At 35.3% G+C, this 24,645-nt stretch overlaps 1 long non-coding RNA gene across 1 annotated transcript in view; it reads left to right on the top strand.

The window, feature by feature from the left end:
• The window catches only part of LOC145686374 (uncharacterized), a 196,185-nt gene extending 177,577 nt beyond the window's left edge, over window positions 1–18,608 (top strand). Inside the window, exon 5 of the long non-coding RNA XR_014131600.1 lies at window positions 18,249–18,608. This is a non-coding gene — a long non-coding RNA (uncharacterized LOC145686374). The remainder of the gene's footprint in view (window positions 1–18,248) is intronic.
• The last annotated feature ends 6,037 nt before the right edge of the window (window positions 18,609–24,645 follow it).

Genomic DNA, 24,645 nt, shown 5'->3' on the forward strand with positions numbered 1-24,645 from the left:
AATAATAATAATAATAATAATAATAATAATAATAATAATAATAATAATAATAATAATAATAATAATAATAATAATAATAATAATAATAGTTGTGAAAGTTGTTACAATTTCTATATTCATTAATCACTAAACAGAATGTTTATTCAACCCGCAGTTGAAACCTAAATTCATTTTACTTTTCATACAGAAGTTCTTATCTACTTTACACTACACAACATGGTCACTCTTTTAGTACATATTTTCTTGGGTAAGAGATCTTTAAAAAAATATATTTTCAAATGTATATATGCTATGAAAATTTCGATGTATAATAAGAATAAATGAATATCCTCGATTCACAGTGATGAAGCAGGTCACTTTTGCCATTACTAAAGGAAGCGGGAATATTCCAAAGAAATACACTCTTCTAATCAACAGTGTTCATATATTTAACCCTAAGGAATGGAGAAAGAGTTGATTACAATCACTCTTAACTTATTGCGATATAGGTCTTTAGTTCAGTGTTGTGTATCAATTTTCGGTATTTCCTCTTGATAATGTACGATGGAGTTGGTTCACCAATAAACTCGTGTAGTGTAATCTGAGGTTGAACATCTAATCCTACAAAATATATGTATCTTTTCGAAATATTAGATTATGGTATGCTGTATATATATATGCTGAAAATAATAAATTATACTGTATATACACAATAATATATGTACAATAATAAATTACATTGTGAAGCGCATGCACAGTTTCCTTAGAAAAACGCTTGTAAAATACATACATTCACCCGGTAAAATTTCAAAATATGTCTTAACATTCAAATTTTTGTTTGATTTCATTTCCTGACCTTTGTTGGGAGAAAAGAAATGAAGCTTAATATCGTGTGATTACACTCTCGAGGTTGAAGGAGATGATTGGTAAAAACAGATGAAATGAAACTGCAGGAAGAAATGGAAGAACTCCGAGAAAATCCACGGGCATCATATTGTCTGCTACGTGCTCACAAGGCCTGGGATCGAATCTGTAGAAGTTCTTTCCGATGAGAGGTGAGCATCTTCTACTAAGCTACCGTTTGAATCATACTTTTCTAATGGATGAGTCGAGAATTCTGTACTTCTGGCATCATTTGTTTCCTACAGGTTCCAAAGAAATGTACGATAGGCCTATAGATAATAACTTACAATGGTTATACAATATTTTGTGTTGATCAATAAATAGTATAATGAAAGTCAAAATTGTAATTTTTAATCTTTAAAGCAATATTATACATCAAAAAGAGAAGTCTACGTATAGTAATAATAAAAAGAACAATAAATAGGCTTTACTTTACGTTGTGAAACTCTGTTAGGCTTCCAAATTATGAGCATTCAATATTGAAACCAAAAGTGGTAAATCCATAACTTCCGGTTTCAACAGAGGGATAGGAATGGAATTGATGCTTCTTCTTGGGACGCTGGGTCCATATTAAAAATCCTTTCTCGTTACCTCTTACAGTTTTTTTTGCTTAATCGGAATCAATACTAAAACTAAAAGTTGTAGCAGATTTCTAAGGGTGGGTGGAGATGGAAGTTATTCTTGGGACTATGAGTTATTATTTTTACTTATATTATAAAATCATGTCAATCTGTGTTTTACTGTAATTACTAATAAGTAACAATCCTTGCTTCGCTATGTTCACTGCTTACCTCCCTCCCTCCCTAAGACAAGGATCTATTAAATGCACATAATGTTATAATTTATACCAGTACATAAAATAATAAAAGTGGCTGACTCATCATCAGTCAGGCCATACTACTACAGGTATTAACATGAAATTGGAAGATAATACTCTTCAATCACGAAAATATGGGATAAGGAAGGATGTTTAGAGATACTTATTCTAAGAGGTAAAGATGACTCAAAATTTTCCCCAAGAATAGTGTACCTCCCGAATTCCTGGTGTTATAGAGATGAAACTTGGCATATGAAGTCTTCATTAATAATAAGGTAAAACATGTTCCAGCGTTCACAAATTTCCGTTGCAAAAGGGGAAAAGAGAGGCATTCATGTAATGCTCAAATTTCCCCTTGTTTAATCAGAAAGTGCCGAATGTGAGAATTAGCTCAAATTGGAGATTTGAATTTCGGTATACACAAATTTAATTAATTAAAAAAAAAAAAAAACATATATTTCAGCGTCTAAAAATTCCATTCCTAAGGGAGAAAAAGACAGCAATTTCAACCATATTGAAATTTTTCTTTATTTATTCTCAAGGTGCCGAAGATGGGGATTCGCTTAAGTTATAAATGTGAATTTTGGTTTATAAACTCTTAAATAAGAATAACGGAAGATATGTTTCAGTATTTTTGAAAATTCTGCTTATAAGGTGGAAAAGGGCTAATTTCTATAATATCGAGATTTCCTTTACTTATTCACAAAGTACCGAATCTGAGAATTTGCTTAAGTTGGAGAGGAGAAATTCGAGAATTGAAACTCTTAACATCACTCATTCAGTGTTTTCGAAAATTCCGCTCCTAAGAGCAAAAACTACATCTATTCTATAACATCCAAGGTTCTAAATTTCCCATTATTCATTGAAAAAGTTTCAATGAGAGGACTCGGTTGAGTTGAGAATGTGAAATTCGATATATAAAATCATGACAAAGTAAGGGAAAATATATTTAAGTGTTTTCAAAAATTCCGATCTTAAAAGGGAAAACTGCAGGTCAATTCTATAACATCTAAGTTTCCCTTTCTTTATTGAGAAAGTGCCCAATGTGAGAATTCACTTAAGTTGGAGGTATGAAATTCTGTTTACAAAACTAAAAATAAGGCAAACACGTATTTCAGCGTCTGTGAAACTTTCACTCCTAAAGAGAATAAGAGGGACAATTTCTGTAGATTTCCCATTATTCTGTAAGATTATCAAGATTTCCCATTATTTATTCAGAAAATGCTTAATGTAAGGATTCGCTTAAGTTGGAGGTTATTCATTATGTAAACTCCTAATGAAAAATAAGGGAATCACGTATTTCAGTGTTTTCGAAAATTCCTGGAAGGGGAAGTATTGAAGCACTAATTATATACCTAGGGATATACAATTATATGGAAGAGTGAAAGTTGTTCACTGAAAATTCAGGCCATGTTAATATATCTAAGAGCCTGATATTTGAACAGAAAAGCCCATTTGTTACGAGAATGACAAATAAGAAAGGAATTTTACGAAATGCGTATGCTAAGGAAGATAAAGTGTATTCAAATGTTTTGTCCAGAACAGAGTACCATATAAATTCTTGAAGTTTGCGAGATGAAACTAAGCACATACAGTTATTAAAATAAGCAGATATATGTTTTTAAAAATTCACGTCAAGAGGAAAGAGACATTTTCTATTAATTATTTCTTCCATATTGAAAGCTATGTTGTCTGTCATTTATGACCGTATCACGGGAGGATGGCTGAAAAGTTTGAAATGAGTTGTGGAATAGTGTATCTACCTCGATCTATGTTTCAACCACCACTTCGATTAAAGGGCGTATCTTAAGGAGTATGAGATTCAAAATTAACGTGGAAAATTGAGTTGATATTTCATGAACCACTCAATTTACAGTGGCGGGGGCCCCGGGTTCGATTTCCGGGGTGTGCTCATGTGTTTCGGATTCCACGCTAATCGGTAGGTCCACGTCTCATATAGCCTCGCTGCTGAAAAGGGACGTTAAACTCAAAATCAACACAACTCAACTCAATTTAGAGTGATGAAAATCTGTAGATAAACTCATTATTACAAACAAGCGGACACGTGACCCAGTATATTTTCCGTAATTCCACTTTTAAAGAGGATAGGTATATTTCTATATATTTTTTTCTCTATATTGGAATAGACGTTGCCTGTTATTTGTATTCGCATCACGGAAAACGGCTAATCTTAGAGCATAATTCCTGCCTCAAGGTGTTTATCACGACACATTGATTAAGAGACGTATCCTAAGGGGATAGGTGAGTTCAAAATTTATACCAAAAATAGAATGGGGAAAGGGGTCGGCTGTTTTCCATAAACCATAAATTCACAAGTATTTATTCCATATCAAGCACAATATATACGGTACTTTTTAATGTTGCCACCTATGTTATCTGTCGTTTGTGTGACAGAATCCTTGAATAATTGCATAAATATGGTATGGGGTGGTTGGTGTGCAAACTAAAAAAAAAAAAAAAAATAAATAAATAAATAAATAAAAATAAAATAAAATAAAATAAAATAAACATTTAGAGCTTTCAATAAAACACGATTTTAAGCACAGCGAACCGAAGGCTAGGGCGGAACAATTAGTTATATTAAAGTGCAGATTATCTTTGTTCGTAGCTGATTACAAATTTTTATTTACTTCTCTTTTCTATAGTCTGTAGAAACAACGCACTGAAAACGTTTAAGAAGGCCAATTTATTCCGAAATTATTGACTAAAAACACACGGTGTGTGAATAGTTATTTTTACTGGTGATTATGCACATATTACATATTTTCACGGCAAAATTACAACAAATCACTGGTAAAATGTGTGTTATTTTAGAATTGTTAAATTACAACATAGAGTATACGTTTGTTAATTAAATAATTATAATTTTAAAAAGAATATTTGAAAATCAATTTCTTCTATTAATATCAATATAATATTAAGTAGATTCTAATTATTTTTTAAAAATATAATTTTACTTATATATGCTCAAAACATTACAAGGTAATTGTAAATTTGCTTTTGAACGGAACAAAGTTAGGGTGATAGATAAAACATTCTGACTAATAAAAAAAAAAGTTGTCCTTACTTGAGAAAAGCACGGGAAACTGCTTTAAAAAACTATATTACTTGTATTTCGTACAACTAGGATTAAGTGATGATGTAAACTAAAGAAACGAGAGGAGTTTGTCAGTGATTTCATGTAATGTTGCTTCAGAACCTGTGGTTTAATTTTTGTTTTCGTACTTAAACAATTGACCCCTAGGAGTCGACAAGAAAACAAAACATGCAATAAAACGAGAGGAGGAACAAATAGACACTCAAAAACAAAACATGCAATTAGAAAAAAATGAAATATTTAAGTTTCACGTCCCACGATTGTGCCGGCTAGGGTAAAGGAGGCGGTGATGTTGAGAAATGAATGAATGAAGAAAGTGGGAGGAAAGGGGAGAACTCCGAAAAACCCACGCATACGGTGTTTGTCCACCATAAAGTTCACTTGGGGCGAGCTGGGATTGAACCAAAGACCCTATGCTCCAGGAGTAAACGCTCTACCACTGAGCCACCGCGGTCCACATATGCAATTTTGAGCTTGAATTTTTACGACTTTTACTCTCATCGTGGGTCGAAAGTAAATAATAAAAGAATAAAATATTTATTTAATGTCTTACGATTGTGCCCTTTAGACTAAAATAGATGGATAATTAATGAAACTGAATTTTTATGGAAGAATTGGTGAAATGAGAATGTGGGAGAAAACGAGAGAAACCAGAGAACATCCATGGACATGATGTTATCCATTATAAGGTCACATAGCGGGATATCGAACTAGGGACTCTGGCATTAGAAATGAGTGCTCAACTATTAAGCCACCCTGTCCCTTAGTAGTGAACTCAGTTGCTGATTGTGTTGTGAATTGGATGTTCTGGCAACCCTTACATGTTCCACATCCCAACCGACTACACATGGGAGTACATACTTACTCTCGTCCCTTTCACTCCCTTCTCCCCTCTACATCCATCACAACTCGCAGCAAGTAGTGCGTTGTCACCAGGTAACACGATCCGACATCAAAGGCCTCTGACAGCAAAGATACCTGTCACCCGCTTTCTGGCGGCGCAAAGCCTAATTGACAGCGACAAGCCAGCCAGATGGAGATAATCCTGAGGACCTGGGCTGTCACCTTGCGAGCTCTTCTGCCAATCTTCCTTCCCTCCGCAAAAGATGCAGCCTCTGATTATACAAATGGGAGCCAGCGGGCCGGAACGCAAGCTTCGAGGTTAACAGCTCTTCGCCAACTGCCAGTTATTAGTGTTGCGGCCCACTGGAAATTGCGTACGGACAAACACTACAAATCTGCTTAAAATAATCGGTACTAAAATGTTCACATTTGCTGCTTTATTTTCCGTTCAAATAGTGTCTTTGTTACTGCGAAACTTAATACATAAACAGACTTATGTTACATGGAAACACGCAAATAATTTTCGGATTTACGCATGAGTAACTAAATCTTGTTCAATAACATTGAACATTCGATTTTCTGTCAATAATTCTATGAGGGGTATTATATAGGGTGATTCCTAAGCAATTGCAACTATTGTTTATTTGTGTATCAAAATTTAGCGTTCCTTTTCAGCACCAAAACCATATAAGGCGTGGAGTTACAGTTTAAGGTGGAATCGATACCACAGTAATGTGTCCAGGCTTCAATGTTTTCCCACCAGGAATCGAATCGAATCCGGGACCACGTGCATCAAAGGCGCATGAGAGTTAGCCATTAGATCAGCGCGACGGGCATTCCAACTATTCTGATAAATGATGGAACCTCTTATAGTAAATGTATAAATTGTGAATTTAAACCATGAAGTGCTGAAATTCACATGATTGCACACGCTCAACTGGATGATATATAGTCAGTGCATCGACTGACAGAACCATTGAATAAATCATTTTAGCTTCGTTCAAAAGTCATCCAATTTAACTTTCAATGTTTTACCAATAAACATCATTAGGACAATACCCTAATATTCAGCGCAATAAATATTTACATATCTATCAAATTTATTTTCTTTCTAGTCAACGAACTTGAAAAGTTCGTTACTGAATTCTCTCTATCTCTCTCTTTCTGTGTGTGTGTGTGTTATTTGTGAATATTTTAATTTTGAGTCCTGCATTCCATAGAGCATAAAAAACTATCTGAGAAAGTTATATAATTTTTTGCGTCACTCCTACTAAAAAGTTCCGATTTCGGGAGACTTAAGGAGCCACATCTCAGGAACCTTAAGTCATAGAGAGATGATATTGATGTTGATCAATACCTAAGAGGATGGTGAACATTTTGGTACCAAATAGTAATCGGTGGTCACTGGCCAACAGGCCATCGTTCCCCAGATATTGGTCAAAAAAATTCGGATTTCCCAAGATTGAAGGAGCCATATCTGGGAAACCGTAAGTCACAGAGAGATGATATTTTGCGAATTTTTCAATTTTGAGCCCTCCATTTTGAATATGTGTCTTAGTAAAACAATGTATCGTACAACGTTTTAACAGAACTCTTAACACTTGTGGAAAAAAATTAGTACTCAAGGAAATTATAAGTGGTTAGATATATTACAAGAATTGTTTAATGAGTATACGAACGAAGTACATAAAACAACTCAGGATGAGAAAGGGCGAACTCGAAAAATTGATTTTCTTCCCCTCGCATCAGACAGACAGGTCTGAACAACACATAGACACCGCGTTTTGCCCTGTTTCGCCCTTAGTATTGTCGCAGATTGGCCCTTTCTACATTAATATACTTGCAAAGCTTTGAGCTTCATTGATTGATTTTAGTTTAGCGTCCCTATATGAGACGTGGACCTACTGATTAACGTGGAATCCGAACCACATGAGCTCCCGCCGGGAGTCGAACCAGGTTCTCTCACGCCAAAGGCGCGTACGCTAACCGCTTAGTCACGAGGGAGCTCAGCTTTGAGCTTCATTTCCTAACACCCCGATTTCAGGATTCGCGCTTTCTCTTCCAAGGTCCTGAACTGGTATAAAGCCTGTAGAAGTTAATAAGAAAAATTAATTCTTTCTAAGTTCGTTCTGGCTCTTCTCTCTTTCAAATCGTCCTTTTATTTTCTATTTCTTTTCTAAATATTTTCTTGCATCAATCTTATCATCTTGAATCCACATATCAAGATCGATGTCATTACTCTTGAATTTTCCTCCTATAACTAGTTTGCACAATTCTGACGAAGAAATAGACTGGAAATCTATAACTGTAGAGAATTTCATAGTTTCTGTCTTATTTTTATATTATTTCCAATTCACTGCACCTTAATTCAGGTAACTCCTCAATTACCTCAATGTACTGGACATAAATTAAAAAAAAATCTGGGCTTTCTCCGGACCATATGCAATATAGATATTCTTGCATGATCAGCATTCAATTTCTGGAATGTAGAAACATATTAATGAGTGTAAAGTATTCTAAATTGATCGGTCAGACACTATAGCCACCAAGAAACTATATAATTGCGAAAAGAAACTATATCCTTAGTCCATAATTTCTGATATATTTTGCAATAGAGTTTAGCATAATTTCCGGATTCAGGGAGGTAGACATTTGTCGGCTTATACCAGGTTAGGTTCAAGCAGTCAATGTTCCTTGTTAAATCTTTTTCCATGTGCTTTATTAAACTCCTCCAGGCACGAAAGAACACAAAAGTTAATTTTGAAGGGGGTTCAAATTTAATACGAGGATAAATTATATTAAATTTTGAAAATCCTAAAATTAGACATAATTTACAGAAAACCGGAGTCGGATCTCGGAAAGGGGAGTCCGGACTTCAAGGCAAATTTTAGAATAAAGGCCAACTTCAGTTGAATTTAGCAAAATGTTTTGAAATTCATTTCTTTTCCAGATTCTAGAGTTGCTCACCAGCCTAGACAACTTTTCTAATAGAAGCAGATACACTTTCCGAGCCAAGACATCATCTTCACGATACAATTTATGAGACGAGACATCATCAAAACTTCTCATGTAGGCAATTCTATACATATCTACAAAGAAATTATAGACATAAATAAATAAAATCAAACAATAAGGAACATATATGACTGTAAGTTCAGAATTAAGATGTCAAACGAATTTTGAATATTTTGTTGAATTTGTTTTCTACCAGAGGGAGAGTTTAGAATCCAGAGGAAGGGTATTTCAAAAATCAGTAACAGCTATCATTTCATTAGTGTAAACTAACAAAAATTTTCACAGAAGAAAAATAATGACCGGATGTGGATGTCTGAATGACGACTATTTTGTTAGTACTGATGCTGCAAAATGTTTTCCTTATTATTATTATTATTATTATTATTATTATTATTATTATTATTATTATTATTATTATTATTATTATTATTATTATTATTATTAGTAGTAGTAGTAGTAGTAGTAGTAGTAGTAGTAGTAGTAGTAGTAGCAGTAGTAGTAGTATTAGAAGTAGTAGTATATTTTGCTAGATAAAATTTCATAAACACTTAAACAACATGTTTTCATGTTATCGATCACTATACATGTGCAAAATCAATAACAATTATTAAATAACAAGACGACGGTGGCTCATTGGTTGAACATTCACCTCTAGTGCCTGGAGTTCCTGGTTCAATCCTAACTCGTACAAAGTGGGTTATGTGGTGAAAAACATTATGCATTCGGGATTTTCCCATTTTCGTCCACTCAATTTTGGTATAAGAAAAAGTAATAAAAAGTGCTGTAATTTGCCTAACATCTAAACGATATTGACAAAGCAAACAAAACATTGTAGACCGATAATATACAGCAACAGCAAGGGGACTGATTCCCCTAACTATCCTTTTATCTTAATGAGTATCCAAGAGTTCTCACTGTAGTGCCCTGTTAGCCATTACTTATAAGAAATTCTTATAGTAGTAGGTGTTATTATGGTAGTTAAGGATCTGGCTGGCTTATTAAATTACCTGTCCTATCTCTCCAAATATTGGAAAGCATTTGGGAAGATATTTTCGGTTCATTTTACATTTACATTTTAAATTTACTTTTTCAGTCAAACCTCAAAATAAATTTTTCAATAGAAATTCTTACGATATCTATTTTTCAATTATTCTTGTCGATCCATTTTCGAATTTTCGATAATCCAAAAACTCTCCTTCTTTTGCAATTTTGTTGCATTTGGTGTCCTATAAAATTCCTCCTGCAATGAAAGTAAAAAGAAAGTGAACTTTTTGTGGAGTACGCCTATAATAATATTTGCTTTCAAGAAATTATTCCGCAAAATGGTATGCGTCTTATAAGTCGGCAAATACGAGGTTTAAACTTTTGATTGCTATGAATTACTCAAATCAGTTAATAGTTAATAGAAGTACAATACACACATGGCAGCCTACCTTTCTTATTTTCATAGCTGTAGTGATAGTTGTGATTGAAAGAATGAAATGTTACTCTTTACAACAATGCACAGTGTGGCAATGTGTTTTGTATTGTTTCTTCTTCCTCTCTGCCGCGTCTACTTTTGAAGCTAACAAATTCTAGTTGTAACGTAAGCAAGGCATGAAAATTCCAAGTAACATTTGTGTGTCCGAATCTGGAAAACATTTTAACTGAAGAACCGAGTTCATATTTGGGACGTCCGAATCCGGCACTGATTCTACATTTCGATTTTGCAGTCTTAAAATAAAACTGATTGTTTTTTCAAAGGTTCATCAAGTAAAATCTTTCTTCACTGCGGTATCTTTCAGAATGAAAAAATAATAATAAAATAAAAAAAAATAAAATGAAATTTTTTTCTGCAACCCGCAATACTTCGTTGTTATTAGGGTTGCATTACTGTAGTATTTTTAAAAAAATTGTCTATGGTGACAGCGACGACTTGTGAAACGTAGGCTCCACACCAATCATAGTACTGCTTTACCTCACATGTGATGCACCGGAAGAATTCAGTACGATTCGTGGAACTGCTTTCCGAACGTACACTTAAGCAAAGATGAGACAACAGAAGTGCACCAACAATGTTGCCAAACTTGGTGAAAATGCGCCAAAAAAGAGCAGTTAAAGAACTATAACACAAACACTAACAATTATTTTAATTAAATGGTTACAATAATAATAGCAAAAATATAAAACAATGTCAATAAAAATAAACAAAACGAAACTTAGCGGTAATCCGACAACACTGTAGCATCAGGAGATGTTCTCCGTAAACACTGGCAAAATGATATGGAAGGGGATTGACAACCGGGACACCTTCGCATTCTGTTGGGTGCTGAAATTGGTAGATCTAAGTCAAGCCTCACTACTCCTTGCAGCCACTATAGTAATCTAATGGAAAAAATCTCGATGTGGAAGAAATTATAGAGAGTATGAAACCTCGCTTAGATGTAGAACTAGTTGGTCACGGTATTAAAAGTCTTCATCATTCCAGGGTGTGCTTCAGCTGATGTATTGTAAAATGGCTTACACTTCGACTTCAGTTTATAGGTCAGTTAATATTTAATCCAAGGCAACATAAACTATAAATCATTCCTTGTAGATGCATGTGCGAGAAGTCATTTTATTTATAATGTATCGTAAAATCAAATTATATTAGACACATTATACGGAGGAAATTACAGAAAATATTTTACAAATATTAATTTTTCAATAATATCTCTTCAATAATAATTTTTGATCTCACATGAAATAAATATCTAAAACTAGAAAGTTGCAATTTATATCACATTAGATTGATGCGAATGATTGTCCACTTTGACGTCTGATGGGAAGCTCGTCTTAGCAACACAACTCATGGACAAACTGAATTGAAGCGTACAATAAACTCTAGTACAACTCCAGCAAACAGGCTAGTATCCAAATAGCAAGGAGGCAGTGTGTTGTTGATAGGGTTCTATGAAAATACACTGTGGAGAACACATAATTGCTTGTGGTTGTTCTTAGTGACAATTCACTTTCATGCTCGGCGATAGTTGTCATTGTGTCTTCTGGCCACAGTTTCTCTTCGCCGATGTAATTATGCCGTGAGTTCTGTAGATGTCGTCACCTTGGATAACTGTTCCTCGTGACACACTCAACGCACTTGCCATTTTGTCACACACACCACATAACCAAGCGCTTACAATTTGCCCTCTTTGGACATCAGAGACTTCGTCCATTTTACGCTACCACCGTTTGCTTAGTTGACTGTACATTGTAATTCTCCTGTTCCTCACATAATACGTAGTACGTAGTTTGTCCTAACACAGCACTACAAACCACTACAAACAGCCCAGCGCAGCTGTTGTCAGTTGACCGTTGCAAACCCAGACATCTGACGTGTTTCCAACTCCGGGGTTCACATTAAATTAAACGCATCTGTATGTAGCAATGGATTGTAACTTACTTGGATTTTGCTGTATGCGATGGGTAAATATGTTCATTCTCGGTTATTTAGTGTTATTTAGACTCAATACATAGATTTAACGTAAGCGTAGGGAGTTGTCATGATGTTTCTAGGTAAAGTAGAGAGTGCTTTAACAAGAGCTACCAAACTCTAGTATTAATTTAGGAGTCATTTGTTTTTATTATTGTTCAGAGATTATTACGATTATAAAGAAGAGATCATATGGATCCACCATCTTTCACCATCAGCAATCATTTTCTCAATATTTTATTAAAATTTCTATATTACAAATAAATCGTTTATAACAGAACTCAGTGTTACAGGTGGTGGGGATCTAGATCTGCAACTGAAGATATGAAATCTCAATTATAGTTAAGAAAGAAAGATTGTAAATATAGTTGGACTTACATCCAGAATAATGATAGCAATATATGCAGGTTGTAAAGTTTGAAGCATTAATGTGGTTTTGATAGTGAATATTTATTTATACATATTTCTGAGCGGTCCCTCTTCAAGCACACTATGCGGTGAAAAGAGGAGGAAGGAAGCAGCCTGGGACTTGTATGGGCATTTATTCCGAAGTTGGGAGTCCGCTTTCGCCACGTTTTTTTGCTGTTATCTCCTTTCCACACTTTCTGCAATTTGTTATTAGGTTCATTAATCCGTGCTCTTCACAAACTTTTTGCTCGTTATCAACGTATTGCTTCACAAATGTTAAAACTGTAAGTTTATTGCCCTTGTACATTCGCCATGTTGATAACATAAATGCTTGTTTCTTTCCCACAATGCAACTCTTCGGTTACCTTGTGCCAAGTAGTTCCCTCCGCTCGCCGTAAAGTCCCATGTTTATAACCGCTTATATATAACAAATAAACAGATTTTTCGACACTCTTATATATTATCAAGCACACAAACGATCAAATTATCCATATCTTTCCTGTAAGTTTTAAAAATTTTGCTGGAAACGGACGCCCAACTTTGGAACTTAACCCCTTGTATGTTAAATAACATTCCAACATTTGCCTGGTAACATTCAACATTGGTACGAATGAGCAAAATCCAGGAAAAATTCAGTCAGAATGACTGGTCTGAAAAAGCTTGTTACAATTCTCACTGAGAATCAACTTGGGACTGGGACCGCCCGCACCTTTTGTGGGAATGCAAGACGCTCTAGCAAAGTGTTTATTTAAAGTATTTTATAGGATTTGGAAAGGACTCAGTTATTATGGATATAAGTTTATAAGATTCAGTGTATTTTTAATATGAATTTGGTTTTAACAAAAGAGACACTGAACAAAGCTTAAAATCCACTTTATTTTAAATTATAATTTGTAACTGTTTCGGATATCTAGCATATCCTTCTTCAGACACTATCGAAAATAAATGAAAATACAAACATATATATATAAATATTGTTAATACAAAGTTTAAATTCTTTAACCGTCATATATATAGTCATTGTTATGAAAAAGTTTAAATTCTTTTAACAGACATATATATAGTCATTGTGGTACTTTTTTATTTTTATTTTTTTTCTTATTTACTGAGGCCTTCAGCCAATTCCATATCCATGCCATGAATAGTCTTACTATCAATTTGGTAGGCCTATTTGCTTGTTGTCCGTTACTGCAGTAAGATTAATTAATAATTAAAAAAAAAGATTTATTTGTATTATTATCTGTAAATATAAATATATTTGTATCCTGCTAAGAGATATATATATATGTATATAGACCGTAGTGAGAATTTAGGGTGACCGTTCAGAATTTGAGACCCTGGATTTATAAATTGTACAGAGGAAATATCTATTGTGATTTAAAAAGACTAATACACAAGTAATCAAAATATTTAGTAATATTACCTGAGGCATGTGTAATATGGTGAAAAAGCGTAATGTAAAGTGTGTGGTACTAACTATGCAATACTGCATAAGGAAGCTATGATGAATGTTGTGGTATATGAAGGCAGTATTCTAAGTCATAGTGCGTACCAATTTCTTATTGTATACGATCATGCATTTTCTAAATGTAGAAAGGAGTATATAATGTTATTTTTTAAAGCATTATCTCGTTTACGTGCATATCCACTGTCGCTAACGCATCTGTCCGAAAGGATGCACTCTCGCCCTACCCTTACACGGGTTAGATATACGCCCGCACGCTGTATTTGTACGCATAACGGTTAAGCCTTTCAAAAATGAATCTATATCAGAAATGCATTCTTCCATAAGAAACAATGTTTAAAGGTACTACGTAGCAGTCGATTTCGTGGTCAAAGAAGTACATATTTCATGAATTCGTGTATGATTCCAGATGCTGGACCTGCATCGGATCTAGAATATAACAGCAAGTTCTGGAAAAAAGGAACAGCTGTTTCTGAAGAATCCTTAAAAGTTGTTTTCTGCAAATGAAAATGTCCATTTTTCAATTCTCATGTCACCAACGCCTTCTTCTATGGATGGCATTGTCACTGTTCAAACTCGTAAGCACAAAAGAGATTGATTGTTACCCATAAGAAAAAGCGATACATTTCAGATTTCAGGCACTGCCTTGACTTTAAACTGTATACATATGAATAAACCTATATGAACAAGCTACACTAAAATGAGAGAAGTGACGTTTTTTAGTACCCGTATACCACAGATTGAATTCAAGTGAAAATTGGTACCAAACAGCTTAAAAGATCAAACGCCCATCCATCTTTTCTGTATTAACTATAGTCCAAAAAAGAGCTACGTTATTAATAAAAGGCCTTCTTCTAGTCCCTCCCCTTTTGCAGTGAATATTACCGCTTCAATGGAGCTAAACCACTTGAAAATCTTTTGAAATGAGATGTCACTAGCGTCGACAGGCTGACAAGGGAAGAGACGGTTCCATTGGAGGATTTTCTGTCGCTCTCAAAGAGGTAGAAAAGAAGGTAGCGGGTGGGGGGAGGAAAACATGACAGGAAAGTAACAGAGCAACAATGAAAAGTTGTTTTGATAGTTCTCTAACAATGGCAGGAAGAAAAAGAAAACAGGTCGGAAGTCTAAACCCCTTTTAGTCCTCACTTTTTTATTTTTTAACCCTCTTCTCAAAGACTTGAATTTCAGTAGCAAGAATAGTAGGAAAGAAAGCCGTTTTGTAGCTTGGATACCAATTGATGACTTTTATTCTACCACAGTTTTATCGCCTTGATTTTTTTAAATGAAATATTCACTGCAATTACTATAATAACTTCAAAATAATTATTTAATCACATTTTAAATGAATGAATCACTGTCTGTCGTTTCAGCATCATGGGTAGCAACATTAACGTATAGTCAGGACTTATCCTTGGCGGGAGCTGACAAGAGCATACGAAGTACTCGAACTCATAACGTTGGGGCTCACAGTATTCACGCTCATTGGGAACTCAATCACACCAAAAGTGCTACATTGAGTTAGCGGGAGTTCAAAGCCGTGATGTAAAAGAGAAGAAAGGTGATGTTGTATCTGTAAAGTCGAGAGAGTGTAATGAATCTAGTAAAACAGCCACTCATAAGCTTGCACTCTTTAAAATCATTCAGAATTTCTTCAATAGTAAGACAAAGGTTTCTCTTTGATGAGTTCGAGTGAACGCAATGTCACACTGGTGATGTAAGCGTGAGGTTGAGTAAGAGTAATATTGAAAACGTGATGTCGAAATAATACTGTGATTTAGTGTGAGGTTGAGTGGGCCTTACGTTGGATTGATAATGTAGGTCTGAGGCGAGTGACCATGATGTTGAAATGATGTGAATATGAAGATGAGTAAGTTTAATGGCGAAAGCGTGAGGGTGAGTGAGGTTAATTCGAAAGGAGCACTTATGGACAAGAGAACTTATTTTTCATCTATCAAAATTTAGTTGAATAAATACGGGTTATAGAAAGGACGGTACGGGCTATCCGTCAGGCTTGAAGGGATAAGCTCGAGTCTCCTTAGCACCACTCTGGCGATAAAATTGGCAGTAGTTTTATGAAGGAGAGAATGTTTAATGATAGTAGAATATTTTTTTTCTCTCTCTCTCTCAATTCTATAGAAAGCCAAGATAAATTTGCTTCTCATCATGTTTCCAATTACGAAGTTCGCAAAGGAGAAAGGTAAAATAAAGCTGCTAGACGTTCCGATTTTAGACTGATTTAGACTGTTCAGGCATGCAACATATTCATCTAATTTAGTACATCATCATCATCATAGGTATTTTGCCTTTATTCGCAGGTCACTTGCTGCAGCTGAGAAGCTTCCATGCTCCACAGTCCTCCGCTAATTTCTTCGTCTTCATATATGATCTTTCTGCTTTTATATCGTTCGATAATTGTAACCTCCTTTACCCCTCCCTCTCTTTCCTGCCATCATACCAATCCCTCATGATACAATTTCTTCTTAGGTAATGTCCAAAGCTACGGTCCTCTTCTTTAGTTTATTTATGTTCGCAATTAACGTTGTGTACGTCCGTGCAACTACACTTTGGTAGTGAATCTGATCCTACATCTTTGATGCTTCTAAAGGCGATGTCAATATCTGACTTTAATATTCTTAGATTGATGAAAAACCAATTAGAGATCTTTGGTACATCTAGCAAGAAATATGTATGATTTTACGGAGAAATTAGTAAAATGAGTTGAAATTAATTTGGTAAATAAAATTGCAGGAATTTCATATCTAGTATTATTTCAATTTAAATATTCACTACAACTTTCTGTCTTAGAGGGGGGTAAACATTAATTTAAGACGGGTACTGCCCACTCTATTCCTTCCCTGGCTACGGTGGGCGAATAAGGACATTAATCTGGTGAGCGTCTATCTATATTTCTTAATACGAAAAGAGAGGATGGGGAACGTTTTTATTGCGACTAAAATGAGCTTAGGAGCGCCACAGTATCCTACGATGATAATACTTCCTTTGAGAAATGTCCATTCACTCCATTTAGATAGAGTACCATGCGTCCGAAAAGGAGGAACCACCAATATATACGAAAAGTCAGACGCACGACAGCGTACAGCAGTAAATATGAAGAAAGTTGCTGGGAGAGCCATCGTGTGCCGGAAATGCGTACTAGCAAGGAGACTGCGTGCAACACAATGAACTGGAGTCGTTATACGAATGTGTTTCTCTCCCAATTTGTGCTGTAGATACATATGTCAAGTTTCCGGGGCGATAGGAGCGAGTGAGATTGAGTAGGTAATATAGTAGTAGGTGGTTAGAGAAAACGCCTGTCAAGATTCCAATTCACGCTTCAGTGTCCATTACGTGCCTCATTCATGAATTTTCATTTCGAATTTGTATCTTTTTCATTCAGTACTTTTATAAGACAAAAAGAAGAGACTTTTCATATTTGAAAAGTAATATTTAAAGATACAGCATACAAGAAATAGCGGTTCGATAAATTGCCAATAATGCAGCAGAAATAATGAGTTTGCGGAAAATATGATTATGCGTCAGTGAGACAGCGGGTTATGCGTCTAATATTCAATACTTTACACAGAAAATATTAGAAACTTGGAGTTCAGAAGCCCTGAAATTGTTAGTTTATTCTTAAGTCATTTTACATAATTTGATGCCAATAGCACCTCTTACCCTTTCTTAGACAATATCCTTTACTGATTTTTTGGAAGGGAAGGAAAGGTGGATACAGTCATGCTACTCGTTTCAATGCAATTCCATTAAGTTTGTATATTATTATCATATAATGTTCGAATTATTGGACTTGGAAATGTCATTTTACATCATATTTCAAGTTAAAAAATTCGGATCTGTACAGTATTTATCATACAACTTAAAGAGACCATGGAAAATTAATTGCAATGAGGAATAGCAAAAGGAGAATACTCAAATATCTACGTTCTAAGTGGGAATCGAGCTCGCAATCGGTTTCAGAATTCGAATGAACAACAATAGGAATAAGCTTGATTCAAGTCTAAGTGAGCTTTTATATCTGTAAAAAGCAATGCCACTACACTACCAACTAATAATACAGGATGTTTCAAAAAATCTTTCCAACTTTGATTGCGTATAAGTCAGAAATAGGGATAGATAGAAAGGTGCGGTTTGTGTCATTATGTTCACACACACCTAAAGTTTTGTTCTATATCAACACTGCGAACAAATTTCTTTTCTTTAATTGCTTTCGTTGTTGTTTTTGTCTTTGCAGATGAGGCACTGACGAAAATGGCCACTGCCAAGAGATAGCACAGTGTATGGAATGGTGAATAGAGACCAAAACTGCTACCCAGGTCCAGCGTAACTTCCGGACACGTTACAGACGCATACCCACATAACGTCTGATCATGCGGCAGTGGTGTACGAGGTTCAAGGAAACCGCAAGTGTCATGATGAGGACGAGTTCTGAACGTTCAAGAGTGAAGCAGATGTGAAACAGGTGCAACAGGCATGTCTCGGACATTTATATTTAGGCCAAAGTGTAGACAAAGCAAAATACTGCTGTTTGTTTGCTGAAATTTAGCGTCCCTTTCCTGTAGCAATTTTATATGAGAGAAATACCTACAATTTTAAGGTAGAATCTGAACCACCGCAATGCGTTCAATGTTTTTTCACCAGTTATCGAACCCGGGATCTCGGGCACACATGCTAGCATCTAGACCAATGAGAAGGACAAAGCAGAGTACTATATAGATGTGGTTTTATGTTTCAAGTTTATGTCCTGTAAGTAATGCAAACTACAGGCTTAACCGACAATCAATTGCAGAATAACATGAACGAAATGTTAGTGTGCAAACGATTCGACTACTAAGAAACTCTAAATTGCCGTCTGAAGATCTTACGCTTTTTTGGTAGTTGGAAAAGCTGGAAAATCCTTGCTATAATACAATTCCCTCCGTGGAGGAGATCAAACTGTTTTTCTGTAGTGTAACATCTACATAATGTGTGTTTATGCTACCATCACATACATGAAGTAATTGATCTTTCGACAGATAGCAACTGTGGCTTCATATAAATTTCTCACACTCTGTATCTATGTAAGGGGAACAGAGAAAGGGATAAGCGGAGAAGAGGAGTGACAAACGAACAGATAAAAAAGAGAAGGTTCGAGAACCTTTTGAAAGAGACGGCGGCGATCTTAAAGTTAATGATGTGTCTTTGAGAAGCTCCGCCCAGCAATCATTGGAACCAGCATCCAGCCAGACTTCTCAATTCAGTAGACTGATGCTATCGGTCATAAACCATCGCGAACGCGATTTTCATCCACAGTCATTGATTGGCCATCTTGGCATTTCTTCCCAGAAAAATATGTTCGCATTTTAAGTTATTAGATGGTAAACATTTTACGACCGACATTTCCAACAGTTTATTTCCTTTGGGATGCTGTTATTTTGATGGGAAAAAAGAGAGGGAGAAAGGAGAGAAAAACGTGACGAGGAGTATTGGAAAGTATTGGCCATTTTCAAACGTCTCCAATCTTTCTTTTCAACGCTTTCTTAATTTAAAAGCAATGCAATCTCGATAAATAATATCGCTGTAGTTTTTAAGAAACACAGTAAGATAATTATCTTATCTATAGAACTGTTCGATAGTACATTGAAGAGTTTGAGTTTGGTTTTTTGTGTTTTACATCCTTACACAGTACCGAGGTTATAAAGGTCATTATCTACTATTAACCTAGATTCCAAACCACGACCGGGACTTGAATGTAGTGGGTTGCTGGATGCACATACTATAATATAAAACCGTTCCCCACCACACTATCTCGCCTTTAAGAGAACTGGTTTACAGAACCATTTTTTAGTAGTTTTGAATAGATCTAGTTTTATTCTGGAACACTGATACAATTTCAGATATAATAATTATTTTTAATAATATACTTGTACAGTACATAGCGACAATTAGGTTTTTCACTTAAAATATATATATATATATATATATATATATATATATATATATATATATATATATATATATATATATATATATATATATATATATCTTCAGTTCAGGCTTGAAGATAGTTGAATTCGGTGTCGTTATTCTGCAGTTGGTGCCACCTGTGAGAGGATTCAATAAAATACCCGAAGGGTTATTTGTGATATTACTAAACACCTATAATAATAATAATAATAATAATAATAATAATAATAATAATAATAATAATAATAATAATAATAATAATAACCGGACCGGATTATTCAAGTTTGATTCTCGGCGGAACATTTTGACTAAGACCTCCTGAGTCCTAGAAAACAAAATTTTTCCAAGTTTTCGAATATCTTTGAATTAATAAGTAGGTTTCAAATTATTGTGGACTTTCCGAAAATAGTGTTGCATATAAGAAAAGAAATATTTCAGCTTTACGTCTTATGGTTGTGCTTCGTATGCTAAAGTAGACGACTGACAAATAAAACTGAATGAAGGTGAATTAATTAGTGGAACGAGAATGTGGAAGGAGGGATATAATATTGTCCGTCACAAATTCGTATGGCCTGGAATCGAAGCAGGGATCATTCAAGTCAAAAGTCTACCACCGAGCTCCTGTACTATGCTTCTCCTGTGTATCAAATACCAAGTTTAATTTACTTTCTGCACATCAAACTATGATTAAAAATTAATCCTATGAAGTATGAGTACACCCCATAGTAGTAACAATAAAAGTTGAAGCATATTAACTACATTAATAACTTGTGAATGGGTAATATATAGAGTGGGTGAAAAGTTTCTCCTTGGTAGAAATATTTAATAACTTCAATACTAATTATTCGATTTTAGTGGAACAACTTTTAGCACAACTTCACTACTGTATCAAAAGCTCATATAGGTACAAATATTGAAGTTGAATATAGGCACGAACACTGTTGTCCATCAGTTTGAGCGTCCTATAGATTCCTACCCCTGTCTACGTGTTGAGGGACGACCGCTTTTGGAAATCGGTCTCTGAGATGGTGTCGTCATGAATTTTGTAATGGCAGTATCTTGATGATTTTAGCATCAACAGAAGCACGAGGTCCGTGAATACTGAGCCAACACCCTTACATCTGAGATTCTTGCACTTCGCTAACAACATGCTATCTGGGCACTATCGTACAGTGTCATGCGTTAGGTCATTCTGGGCTATTGTTACCACTCTGAAATACATCAAATGGAAACATAAATTAATAATACAATTCCTACACTGTAGGGAACAGAATATCTTTTATTTCATGCAAATATTATTTTTAGCAAATATTATTGACACTTTTTAATATTGAGTTATTTTTCATCCACCGTGTAAGTTAATCTTTTATATATGAGATTGAAATATAAACTGTAATTGGGCGACTGATTTTGACCTGGAAAGAATAGGATCAAATGCGAGCTTTTGTTTCTGTGGTGATGAATCTTCTGTCCCATAGACTGAATGAGTTAGTTATTTTAGCAATTGAGCAACACCTTCTGTACGAAATACTGAAATAAAATCCGTAATAAGATGTGTTAGTTTCAGCTTCAGAGAGATTTTTATCACATTTGAAACGAAATTCTTTAGAAAGTTATGTACACCATCAATCATTTCTTTTATTTTCAGTTTCACTTTTTGATGCAATATTTTTTAAGTATCCTGCAACAAAATTCCAGGCAACACTGTCATAAAACTTGTATATACGTAGGAACCATCTTTCAGAGCTCGTGACGTCAGTTCCGCTAGTCAGCTTGGCACTTTCCGGTCTGTCAAAATTGGTCTTTCTGTCAGTGACTAATTCGTAATTATGTGCAAACTGGCAGTGGAAGAAGAGCCGCCCATCCTTGGCTCCAAGAACAGGATTTGTTGACGAGACAAACTCCATCTTTCCATCCGTTACTTTGCGGCAGATAACGAGCACGGAAACCAGAAATAAATCTTCATTAGCGTTGGCTTTAAGAGCCACGGGTGAGGGGGGAGACAAGCAGCTGCAACAATCCTGCTCTTGTTGTTCCTGAAATGAAGCAGCGATGAATCTCAACTAACACTCCTGCCATAGACCCTTCACTCGTCACACACAAAATTCCTGTTCCTCTGGATCAACTAATGCTGTTCTTTTAGGTGAATGTAATGGACGGCAAACATTAATCAAGCTCCAATCGGATTCCCGTCATGCGGTAGGTCTGTCTGCTCATGTTAACAATCTTCTGATTCAAGAACTTGCTCTATTCTCACCACTGTTATACCAGGTTCTATAGAAAGACAATCATAAATCTCCGTTCCACTGATCGGTATCTTTTTTTTTTTTTTTTTTTTAATTTTGTAATTTTACTCATAAAGATTTTAACCAAAACGTAGCCTTGTCATCAGTGAGACCAGCATTAACATTTGGTTCTAAAGGCGTATTCACAATAAAAGCTATCCATCTGCATAGAAAGTGCCAAATTTTACTCCGTTTCTAATTGGAAAGAGATTTTTATGCGGTTGTACTTTCATTTGGTGATCAAGATAGTAGGCAGTTAGCTACTCTTCACTAGGAAGTTTGTCGTAAATTGTTACCCTGCTTGATAATATCTTTCCCAGTACAAGGTTCAGTGTCTATTCACTATCATTTAAGAGACACCAATGGTAGTCAATCAACCATGAAACGGTTATAAATTTCAACAGTTGCCAATGTTTTCAGAACAGAGGTATTCCTTGAATGACTTTTAACATGAACTTCTTTTTAAAAAATATATTAATAAAATAATGTGCTCCCTTTTCTTCCGTAGGCGGAATAGTCTCTGACCCGGTTCCCGATTCATCATCACCATTGGTATCCTACTATTATTGGCAAATCAGTTACTACGAGTTAGAAAGGTTCCTTGCTCTGCAATTCTATTCTAACTTCTTCGTCCTGACGAGTTTTGATCAGCTTTAATGTATCTTCTTTCTGCCCTGCCTCTTATTCCTTTTATTCTGCACGTTTTTCAGGATAGTTCCTTAGTAGTCAATGTCCTAACCATTTTTCTCCTTTTTTTACTTCATGTAAGGTGAAATGAAATGAAATATTTGAGTTTAACGTCCCACGTTTATGCCTGTAAGGCTAAGGGAGACGATGATTAAAGCAAGTGAATGATGAAGGAAGAATTGGTGGAATGAAAAAGTGAGAGGAAACGAGAGTACCTTGAGAAAACCCACGAGCACGATTACTACATATAATATTGTTCTTGTCTCCCCTACTACTCGTAACAAAACTTCATTGGCTTTCTGTTATAGAGCCAGCTAATTTTCTCTATTTTTCTCCACACTCACATTTCTAAAGCTTCTAGAGGCACTTTTCGTATCATTTCTGCAACATAGAGTATACTACGTGTTTTACATAAATAATTGTATGATCCCCCCCCCCAATACTTTATTCCGACTCTCAAAATAGGCTTTCTTCCTAAGTACTTCTCCTGTTTCTATCCTTTCTTTCATTTCACGTTCATATTTCATTGCATTCACTAACAATGCTACTGTATCTAAGTAACGAAAATTAGAGATAGAATTTTCTATCTCTGTCCCTCCCACCTCTGTAGTTGAAATTGACCACTTCGTTAGAATCAGTATTGATTTCTTCTCGTTTACTTCCATCTTGTATTTTTCACAGTTTTTATTCAAGTTTTCTAATATTATACTAATCTTCTGTTATTCTCTAACAAGAACCATATTGCCTGCAAGTAAGCCTATTCTAATTCTTCAAATTCCTATCAAAATGCAATCTTCTCTATTTAGATCGTTTTTCACTTTCTCTTTTTGAAAGATAGCTCCCTCGTGGCTAAGCATGAGCCTTTGGCGTGGAACACCCGGGTTCGATTCCCGATGGAAGCTCGTCACCCACGTTAAGCTTAGGTTTACGTCTCATATTGCCTCGTTGCTGAAAGGAACACTAATTTCAAATCCAATCAAAATCAAAACTCTTCTTGTTAGAGGCAATATACTCGAACTTTCTTCTAATTATTCTCTTCTCTGTAATCTCTTCCCTATTCTAACTCTCATTAGAAATATATATATATATTTGAATTCTCAATCCTTCTACTGCAGCTCAGGGGGGCGCGGTGGCTCAGTGGTAGAGCGTTCACACCCCGGTGCTTGGGGTCCCTAGTTCGATCCCAGCTCGCGCCGTGTGGACTTTGTGGTGAACAAACACCGTGCTCGTGGGTTTTCTCGGGGTACTCCCGTTTCCTCCCACTTTCTTCGTTCCACCATTTTCATTCATTTCTCATAATCACCGTCTCCTTTAGCCTAACCGGCATAACCGTGGGACGTAAAACTTAAGGATTTTATTTTTTCTACTACAACCCAGTCTTCTTTACAATAGTAACGATCTAGAGTTGGTGAACCTCCCGGTGGCATTGTCCTCCTTCTACTGTCCCCCCAGATATGTTGTGTTGTAATATAGGTCAAATAATATAAAGCTACCTATTTTCGATATAAAAAAAGCTGTCCTTCAAAAAATACATATCTGCCCCCCAGAAATTAAAGTTGGCATCGTAACTGTTTACAGTTATCGTAAACATTTCCAGTTCACTTGAAAAAGCGTTTCCTACATCAATTACACTACATTAAAAAATATCTTTCTTTTCCAGAGTCGCAAAATTCGGCAGTAACTGGACCATGAAGGGCCGAGTACTGCAGAACT

The sequence above is a fragment of the Thermobia domestica genome, chromosome 5 (genome assembly GCF_964235325.1).
Source record: "Thermobia domestica chromosome 5, izTheDome1.hap1.1, whole genome shotgun sequence".
NCBI classification, from domain to species: domain Eukaryota; kingdom Metazoa; phylum Arthropoda; class Insecta; order Zygentoma; family Lepismatidae; genus Thermobia; species Thermobia domestica.